This window comes from Varanus komodoensis, unplaced genomic scaffold (assembly GCF_004798865.1).
Source record: "Varanus komodoensis strain SLA01 unplaced genomic scaffold, ASM479886v1 scaffold7_1, whole genome shotgun sequence".
NCBI lineage: Eukaryota > Metazoa > Chordata > Lepidosauria > Squamata > Varanidae > Varanus > Varanus komodoensis.
The window spans coordinates 2427604-2438634 of NW_025336479.1; positions in this window are offsets into that span (position 1 = coordinate 2427604).

Below are 11031 nucleotides of genomic sequence, written 5' to 3' on the forward strand. Positions count from 1 at the left end.
CTTGCAGCGCAAAGCATCATGGGGCGGAACAGAGGAGCTGCCTAGAGCGCCACACGCGGAAGCCATGGCCGCTGAGGCTAACGGGATAGCGGCAGCCGTTCCGGACGGCCGGGTTGTGGGGCGGGCGGAAATAGGCACCTCGGCGCCAAAGGGGCTTAAGGGCTATTTGGTTTCTTGCAGCGGTGTGACTTTAGCCGGAGAAGCCGCTCGTTCATCCGCATTTAGGCAGAAGGAATGGGGCAGTGTGGAAAGGCTGGAGTTCTGGAAGGCTGCATGTTAAGCACACATATTGGGGCGTTAAGTTGTAAACAGGAGAGCAGATACTGCCTCATTATTAGTCCTTGTGAGCTATTCTGTAAGCCTTTTGGTTTGAAGAGCCGAATAAAAGTATACCGAAAAGAAGTAGAAAGGTCAAGTGAACTCTGCAGGACTAACTTCTAAATAAGCACGCTTAAACTGGTTTCAAGACATTGCTAGGCATTTGAAAGATTTAGGGCCCAGGTACACAGGACATAAATCTGCACATGCTAATTTATACCAGTTTATGCAAAGCTAGAAGTAAAAACTAGGATTATTTGAATTTCACAGGAGACAAAGCCAGCTATTTTATTTGTCATCCAAATTATCTCAAAATAAATTGTTCCATTAATTTGCATCCAGCTCATCCCAGGCCAATGGAAAAAGGTTTATTTCCCCGCCCCCCCCCCGCCCCCCAAAGCTTAATACTGGGTGAAGCCAGAAAAGAATGGTCCAGAATAGCCATTTTATGTAGTTATTTATTTAAATGCCAAAAACAATGGCATGTGTTGGAAACGGAAATTATCATGAACCCCTAATACTCAGGACCCATCAAGAATAGAGAAGCTGGCACAAATAAGGCATGAAACCTTCACGGAAACCAAATACTGATACCTGTTCTAGGCACAGGTACATATTCCAGAAAATGGCTTGGAACCCCAACACTTCCAAATCGTGTGAAGCCAAACCAACCAAACTCGCCATTTATAAATAACAAGGTGGGAGAGATGCAGTCAGCTTTAGAAACCATGTTCTGGCCAGACCATAATTCAGAAAATGGCTCCAGGATGTAATTTTCAAAAATAACACTAGTGACTTTGCTTTTGTATCTAATTTGTAGTAAAGACACATATAATGCACAATGGGAATACAGTATAATGTTTTAATGAATTAAATGTTATTAATGTTAATTAGCATATAGCAATGTACTCTAGCAATATAACAGTGTAAAATTGTTGAAAGATGTATAACCCCAGCAACAAAGAATATACTCTAGTGGCTCTCATCTCTTAAAGAGTATACATTTTGCCAGGCCTGTGGTAAATGCAAGCTGTTCTGCTGATTCTACTTGTAAATGGATATATTTTCATTTCTCTTATTTTCTTTCATGTACTGTTTTGAACATAAAATTGTAAGCCATCCACAGGGCCACTTTGGGCTAAAAGTTGGCATATCAATTTAAAATCAGTCAACCTGTTCAGCAGATACCCTGGCAGCATTCAGGCATTAGTGACATGGGCCATCTATATTGGATGGGTTGTGTAGTTGCAAAAGTGACTTCAGCGAACCAACAACAATGTGATGTGGCTGCAAAAAAGGCAAATGCTATTTTAGGCTGCATTGATAGAAGTATCACTTCCAAATCAAGCAAAGTCCTAGTTCTCCTTTACTCAGCACTGGTGAGGCCTCTTCTGGAGTACTATGTCCAGTAATGGACACCACAATTTAAGAAAGATGCGGACAAGCTGGAAAGGTTTCAGAGGAGGGCAACAAGGATTATCCTAGCACTGGAAGCAAAGCCCTTTGAGGAGAGATTGAAAGAAATGGGCATCTTTAGCCTGGAGAATTGAAGATGGAGGGGAGATATGATAGCACTTTTCAAATGCTTGAAAGGCTGTCACAGAGTGAAAGGCCAGGATCTCTTCTGAACCATCCGAGAGCAGAATAATGGGCTCAAGTTACAGGAAGCCAGATTCCAGCTAGATATCAGGAAAAATTTCCTGACAGAGCAGTACGGATATGGAAACAACCACCTAGAGCAGTGATGGTGAACCTTTTAGAGACCGAGTGCCCAAACTGCAACCCAAAACCCACTTATTTATCGCAAAGTGCGAACACTACAATAAAACTTAAAAACTGAGGGTTTAGTTTAGAAAAAACAACTCACAGCCAGTCTAACCAAATATATATATATATCCTTGGCAGTGCACTGACCGGCCATGCAAAAGCTCAGACGAGTCGCAGCTAATGAGTCGTGGCTCGTGACATCATTGCCTGGAGCCTCTACTCCTTTCTGAGCATGCACATGGACCCTATGTATGCTGTTATCCAATGCTCAGCTGCTGGGGTGATGCTGGGGTTATTTGGCTCACGTGCTGACAGAGAGGGCTCTGCGTGCCTGCTGTGGCACGCATGCCACAGGTTCACCGCCACTGACCTAGGGTGGTTTTGGGCTTTCCCACACTGGAGGCATTCAAGGTGCAGCTGGAGAGCCATCTGAGAGGGATTGCTGAGAGTTGAGTGAGGGGATTGAACTTGAAGGCTTTACAGGCCCCTTCTGACTTTACTGTTCTACCATCAGGTTCATCAGGATTTTATCGGTTCATTCAGGCTTCCAAGGCAGATTTTATTCAAATTATTAGTATTGTTTGTTCTTTATATAGCACTGTCTTTGTGCAGGGTAAGGACACTGTTGAGGTTGCAGGACAAAGCCAAACCAAGCTGGCTCAGCCCCTTTCCCTCTTCCATTCAGGGTTTCCCAAAGTGGTGCCCTCAAGCACCACATTTGCAGGCATTTCCAGTGGTGCCTGTATAGCTCATCACTTCCTGTCCCTTAAAAAAACAGTTTTAATAAAGCATTGAAAAGTGTTCAGGTGCCAGGTTCACCCTTTGTTCCTGAACCTGCTGCTGATCAGTGGGAAGGAAAAAAAGCAAAGAGGTAGAAGAGCAAGAACTAGAAATTTTAGAGTGTGGAGAAAAGAGAAGTAAAGAGCTGGAAGGATGACAAATAGGCTACATGATGGGAGCAGAGAGAAACAGCAAGATAAATTGATAAGTGGGAGATAAAGGGCAAATTTAGGAGCAAGGGAGAGAAAGAAGATGGCTAGGGATAGGGAAGTTAGAGAAATAATGAGGAAAACGGTTTAGGGAGAGAAATAGGCTAGAGGCTGGGAGAGGGAAAGTAAAGAGGAATTTCTGTGGACAGGAGATTGACTGAGTCTGGAAGCAACTCTTCCATTTCCCCCTCCCTCTAAGCCTCTAGGCTCTCGACAAACCAGACTTCCATGACACCCGTTACGTGACTAACCACATGGGAGCCATTTTGCCCATGACAGTTTTTCAAATTCTCAAATATGCTCATTATTCGAAAAAAATTGGGAACTCCTGCTGCAGTATAAAGGGGACTGAGCCAGCCTGGCTTCTCTTCAGCTGGGCTTGCTTTACTTGGAAAGGCTGGGCAAAATAAAGCAATCCCCTTCATGCTCTGCCTTGGTCCATGCAAGCTGTCTGCAGCAGGGAAAGCATGCCCACACTAAGGCCTCCCTGGCCAAGGCACCAGATGGGGGATTATTCTTCCAGCTGCTGTTGCAGCCAGAGAAGTACTTGGTAGAATCATCAGCTGAGAGGGGCTTATAAGGCCATCAAGTCCAGCCCCCTGTGCGACGTAGGGCTGCAAGGTGGACTGCAACCATCTGCCCTCCCTGTTGAATGGGGAATTCTGCAGGGTGGGTTAGGCACTTTGAGGCTGTTTCAAACGCTTCCTGGAAAAGTGATTTTTAAACAAAGATTTTAAATGAAATATGGGCAGTGGTCAAGGGAAGCATTCTGGGAAGCATTTTAGGAAGCACTCTAGAGAAACAGTTGCAGGAATAATATAAATACCAGGATATAATTAATTTATTGAGAGCCAATTGGCTAGGGGCATGTGCTCTACACATTTTTGAGTTACACAGAACTCTCTATCTTCCAACAGATGAAAAGACTTGACTTCTCAAAAACGTTTGCCATGCTGTGTGCACCATTCTTTCTACAGTGACTCATGTCACCCTACTCATATATTTCTCATAGCCCTCTTTACATGAACTTCTGACTCCAATGTTTAAGAGTTTCTCCGAACTCTTCAAATAAATGAGATTTAGTGTGTGTTATCATTATTATTATTGGATAAAAGAAATTCATGGTAAAATAAACACTTCATAATAATTGATGTCCAGTCATTCCTGAGAAGTCACCAATTACTACTGCAGCAGAAACAGCCAAGATCTTTATCAAATCAATGTTTCTGGACATGCATACCAATGTGCTCTAGTCATCCCATACATATTAGTTCGCATCAGGCAAATTCACCTTGACAGCAAGAACCAAGAAATCAGAGTGGTCACATTCCTCAGAACAACAACAATAATATTGCTGATGCTCTTTAGATGCCTAACTGCTCAGAGCAAGTGGTTTTTGGAACCATGATACCGTCTATGAAAGTGGCACAGACATTTTAAAGCACAATCCATTGTGTGAGTTTTTTGTTGTCTCTGATTTTTTTTGAATGCAAAGCAATGCAATGCTGTGCATAATTACCTAGGGTTAAATGCCATTGAACATAGTGGGATGTACTTTCATGTAAATATGCATAGGGCTGGGGTGTTAGTATTAGTGAGTTATAGATTTCATTAAAAGTTTAGTAAGACAAAAGGAGCATCACACGATTGCAGGATGTTTAACTATGGCTAAACAAACCAACTTCAGAACCATGGTCTGTAGTTGGCTAGTTTGAAAGTAAGAGAGTGATGCTAGGCTCCCTAGATATTGGGCACATTTGCAGATCACAATAACTCATCCTGGCAATAAGCTAAGGATGCAAATAAACCACGAGGTATCCAACAGACGATCAGGCATGCTCTGGGTTTACTTCCCCTTCCCCTTCGTCCTTGCTGTCTCAGGGAATCTGGCAACTGAAGCCAGCTCGGTACTTTCCTTGCTTTGATTATGAACCCTTTTCATTTCTCCCCCACATTTTTTCCTGGTGATTATGCACAGCCTATGAATTGACAGCCAGTGAAAGGCCTTCCAAAGTGCCAAACAGCATATGGAAGGGGCCGTCACTGGTCAACTCTCCTTTTAAAAAAATACACCTCAAATGTGCGCATGTTTTGTAATTGTTTGTAAAATGTTCTTCTAGTCAGACATGCACAACAATGGAGGCGTGAAGTTCTGTGGGTCACAAAAAGGGGAAGCTTTGCACTATTCTGAGGATGGGTACCCGTTGTCAGAGTGCAACAGGCACCAGAACTTGACACAGACACAGAATGCTTCCGTGTGTGTGTGTCTAGATAACTTTACTTTCCCCTGACAGCTGTCAAATGGTAGGCATGTCATGAGCGGAGCCAGCTGGAGCAGTGGGTCAGACTAGATGACCTCTGTCTCACTCTGTTTCTATGTCTCTAAACTGAAGCAAAGCCACAAGTGATATTGTTTACAAAAGGGAGTAGGCACCTTTCTCTCCCTTCTTAGTGAGATATTCAGAGTTTTTCATGCCTCCCATTGGGCTCAGCATCCCCAGATGTTCAATGCTAGGTACCTGGGCAGGTGGTAAGGTGCACCCCACCCTCTTTTCACTAATGCTTGCCTTTAACAGCTGTCAAAGGTAAGGATTCTTCGAAAACAGGGACTTAGGCAGATAGTTTGCACAGGAACGCATACATATGAAATCTGTATATCCCTGTCCAAAACACCCTGTTGAGTGCTTTCTAAGTCCCTCTTTTCAAAGAATCCCTGTCTTTTACAGCTGTCAGAAAAAGGGGAGGGGGGTACAAAAGAAGAGGGTACAATCTTCTACTTTCCCAAGCACCTGGAAATGGGTGGAAAACTTGGGGGGCACTGGGACCTATGAGGGGCACTCAAAACCCTGAAGGTTGTGAATAAAGAAAGAAAGAGAAGGGTGCCTAAACCCTTCTGTGGGCAAAGATAGCTTGTGGCACTGCTGGGCATTGTTTGGGCAAGGCTTCATATTTTTGGATCTGTAGAACTGGCTGACAAAAAACAGTAAAATAATGCAAGAAAAAGATTGTGTATTTTGGAGTCTTTTTTTGAAAAGAGAGTGGCAGCCCCTCCAGTAGGTTACTTAGGCAGAGAAAAGACTGACCTGGATGCAATCATAAAGAGCGGCAAGGGTTGTTGTTTTTTTTCCTGCACTAGCCAAGTATTTCAGCCTTTGTGCAGCCTACAAGCCACTGTGGAATCAGGTTCAGATGATACAACAACATTGTGGGTTGAACCAACCCAAGAACCCAGGAACAAGCCATTCTATGGGACATGGGTTGGGTTCAAATGATGCACCTTGGATAGTTACGGTGGGTTCTTCTGCCCCGCAAACTAGCTCATTGTCTGAGGGGCCTTAGGATAGTTTGGATTCCCAACTCTGATCCATCCCCCCCCCCACCCCCCAACACACACACCTGCTTCCTGGAAAGAACCTCCCTGGCTGCTCTCTGAGGTCAGTAAAGCAAACTTGGAGGGGAATTAGAAGGGTGTTTTGGAGAGTGGGGAGAGATAAAAACTGGAGGGGCCAGGATATGAGCTACCCGAGGCCGCCCGAGTCTCCTTCCTGCCATTACTGAGATGCCATCAAAATGGCCATCTAGTGAAAATGCAGAATGGGAAGGCCTTGAAATAACGATTGTTTCTGCAATTCTACTGTTCAGCTTGGATGAGTGTGAGCCTGTGAGTTCAAGAGCGCACACTCATCCCACTAGGATTACCCCCCCCCCAGTGTAGTTCAGCTTAATCACTGTCTGTCTGTCTGTATGATAAGAGTAGATATTAAATTTCCTCCAGCAGGGTGGGAGAGACAGGAAGACCAAGGGGGTGAACCTGGGAGAACACTGGGCCCATTCAGATCTCGCTAAACCATCACCCAGCATGTCGGCTGAACACAGCTGATGGGTTTGAAATGTGTCTCTGCAACCATTAGTGATAAGATCTTAATTGGAATAATACTAATACTGACAGAACTTCAATAAAACATGGGGTGATGAATTATAGCTTGAGGGCTGAATATTGCTTATGTATTATTTGCATGTCCCTTGCTAATGCTCATATTTTTCTGCTTTAAATAGCATATTTGATCCATTATATTTTTCTTTTCAGTCATGTTTTAATTTTAATCCAAGATGTGTGCTAGTGGACACTTTGACCCCAGTTTTGATCCAAATAGTTCAACTTGCATTTATTCCCCCACCCCACCCGTTTTTTCCCTAGTCTGTCTGGAATTATTTATTCTCCTGTATAACTGTATGTTCTATCATGTGGATGTTCTCTGTACTTAAACAAGACGACAGAGACAACTGGTAGAGATTCCTCCTTACCTTTGCAGGATAATAGCAGGGCTCTTATTTGTGTCTTTAAAATATTTCCAGGCTGCCTTTCAGAGTAGGAGCCCTCCCATGGCAACACACCACAATGAAATCCATATAATAAAAACTGATGTGGTAACATAAAACAGCAAAGGGTTTAATTAAACAAAAGCAATAACCTACAACAAAGGTAGTAAGGCAAAACCTACAATACAGCTGCAGTTACAACCCAGTCTGAGAGGAAAGCCAGAGAACACAAGTCTCCAGGGGTCTTCCTAAAGTCCTGCCATGATGGGATCTGGCAGCCTCCCCCCCCCCCCCCACCGCCTTTACCAAAGCTACCTTCACCAAGCATTGAGCAGGCATGCTTCCCTCAGGCTACCAGAAAACACACAACTGATGCCTGACAGAATGCCTCTTTGGAGAGGCATTTGCTTCACTGGGACAGTTCTCAAGCTCTTGCTGTGGTTTTGGCAACAGGCGGTTCAGTGCGAAAGGAGTCTTTTCCCTGTGGAACGGGCTGCCCCTTCCCTGCTGAGTGGCTCTGTGTCAAGTGCCACTGCAGCACCGTTCTTCCCTTGAGAACAAGAAGACAACCGTTTGGCGGTGTCCCTTTACCACTTAAACAGTCAAAAGCGGAAGGGAGACAGGCTGCTCTCTCCCAGTGCTCAGCCCAAGTGGTCATCTTATTTTCATCAGCTTTTCAGCCATAAGCCTTCCAGTAGAGAAGTAGATTTCTTTCCCCTGCCTTTCTTTAGCCTGATCTTCAGTTGTGAGCTGATGGGAGTGATTTTATTTGCTCAGTAAAATTCATCCCTCTCATACAAGTGCTGCTGAGATTAATATCTTTGGAGGACTGTACATTTCATGTTGAAATGAGAGTGGCACCGCTCATGTATCTGTTTTGCTCTTGGGAAATGCACTCTCATATTAATAAAGAATTATTAAAATTCCACTCCTGCTCATTTATCTTACACCACTTCTCTTGTTTCTGTGCCATTCCTTTAAATCCACAAGGGCCTTTGCCACTGCTCCGGAAACCTTCTGGTTTTCGTAAATCCTAATGAGAAGTTCATATTGTCAGATGAAGGGGGTGAAAGGGTTGTTCTCTTCCTGCTTTCATATTCCGTGGTCTATAAGCTATTTGTGTATTTTTTTTAACAAGTGGCAGATGAGATGCATTTCCATATTACGTCTGAAGAAAAAGGAATTGGATAGAAACCCAGAGTTCATGATAACAGTAGGCCTTAGGTCAGGTTAGGAATTTGGCCCAGAGAACTTCACAGCTGAACCAAGAATCTGAATAGGAGTCTTCTGCATTCAAGCACTGCATGCCTCTATCCTCAGCGCCACGTGGCCAGCTGTGATTTCAGCAAACCCTTACAATGCAGTGGCACAGACCAGCTTCTGCTGCCTCAGGGCTTGGTGTCAGGGCTTCACTGGCTGATTCCTTCCTGGCCAAGCTGTTCGTAGGCTGGCGCACTGCCTGGAGTCCAGGGTCATAGCATAGCAGTAAAGCTACTAAGTAGTAAACCAAGATTTAAGAAAGATGCAGAAAAATTAGAAAGGGTCAAGAGGAGGGCAACAAAAATGATCCAGGGTTTGGAAACACTGCCCTATGAGGAGCGACTGAGAGAACTGGGCATGTTCAGCCTTGAGAAGAGAAGACTGAGGGTGGTGGGGACATGATATCCCTCTATAAACACCTCAAAGGCTGTCACAAAGAGGAAGGTCAAGATCTCTTCTCACTGATACCAGAGTGCAGGACACAGAATAATCAATTCAAGTTGCAACAACCCAGATTCAGGCTAGATATCAGGAAAAGCTTCCTCACTGTCAGAGCAAAACAGTGGAAACGACTGCAGAGAAAGGTGGTGGGCTCTCCCATACTAGAGACATTCAAGGCAAAACTGGACAGCCATCTGAGTGGGATGGTGTAAATTGGTGTCCTGCACCAGGAAGGGGTAGACCCGATGGCCTTCTTGGCCCCTTCTAGCTCTGCTATTCTACGATTCCTCCTTGGGTGCAGAAAGCCCCAGGAGGCTCCAATTAGGGCCGGGAAACTCCTGCCGGAAAGCTTGGAGTGCTGCTTCCAGTCAGTGGAGACACTGAGCTTGAAGAAGTGATGGTGTGACCTGGTATAAAGTCCTGCCCAGCCTGTGGTGACACTGCTGCTCTTCTGGCTCCTGAGCAGCTTGCTTGGAGGGAGGACGGACTGTCAAGGTGATGAAGACCCCAGCTGGAAAATAACCCTTTCAGTGTGGGACAAGCGGCTGAGACGGGTGCCTGCAACTGGGAGGCCCAGTGCCTTGGGCACTGCTTTTGGTCTGACCGGGACAGTTTCCCTAGGCAGTTTGCTCACGAACTGGGACCAGTCAGTTTCAGAGAGGGCACCCCTCCCAGCACAGAAATCAAGACACTGTAAAATGAAGTGCACACACAAAATCTTCAGAGGCTCCAGGGAGCCCTGAGGAGTTTTTATTGGAAGGAGTGCCTCCTAGATTGGAAAGTGGGCCTGTGCCATGGTCCTCCTGGCGTGAGGTTGCTCAAGGAAGGGATTTCAGCCTGGTTTAGGAAGCAAGGACCTAAGTAGGAGGTGCCAGCTGCTAGAACAGGCCTCTCCTTTCTGCCACTCTGTGAGACAACAGCATTGCCTCTCCTCTCTTCACACAGTAGACAGCACACAACTTCAGTGGAGGCTGGTAGCACAGCCCCAGCCCAGTCTAAACAAAGGCAAGGCTGGTATGAGGATGCATCAGTGTGAGAGTTCCCCGCTCCTGGTCTGGTGCTTCGACATACAAGGGTGTGCATATGGAAGGACCATAGCTCAGAGACAGAGCTCATACTTTGCACATGGGAAGTCCTGGGCGCAGCCCCTGGCATCTCCCAATTTAAAGGAAGACGTAGCAGGGGATCTGAAAGACTCTTCCTTACCAGAGATTCGGGAGAGACAATACTAAATTCGATGGACAATTAGACCTCAGGCAGAGACCTATGTTCTGTAAGTGCTGCCTGGAAAAAACTGTCGTGTGGCTGAGTTCCTGATAGTTCCACCATCCCCTGAACAAGCTGTTTGGGCTGCCAGTGCAAGAAAGTGGGCTCTCATGGGCACCAGAGGGCTTGGAAGCACTGAGCAAGCACCAGCCAGTCCACACCTGAAACCACAGTTCCTAACCAGCAGTTCTGTGTTTGCAGGGGGTGGGGGGCAGGGGGGGTCTTTGTTGCAGCCCTGGTGAAGGCTCGTGTTACAGCCACTGTGCACGAAGCAGCTGTCTGCATAGTGAGTGGCTCACGTTCAGAGGCTCACAATGAGAAATGGACAAAACCCTCCATCTGTGATGATGCGGAAGAAATTGCTCCACAGAGGCAGCAGCTGCATGGAGCAACTTCAAGCCTAATTACCGGATATAGAATATGCATATTGCATATTCACACAACTGCAGGCAGCCTCTGTGGCCTAGGCCACGTGTTTCCTGAACTCCCAGGGAGATTAGCAGCTGGAAAATAGGTATGATTTGGCCTTGCAGGTTTCCAGAATGCAGCTGCAGAGAGAACAGTGGGACCATTCTGTTGTCCTCTTGGGTTCTGCTGTGATTCCATGCTCCCAAAGTGTCTATGGGTTCTCCTTGGCCTTGGGATCCCATAAAAGATTCCATGCCTGCCC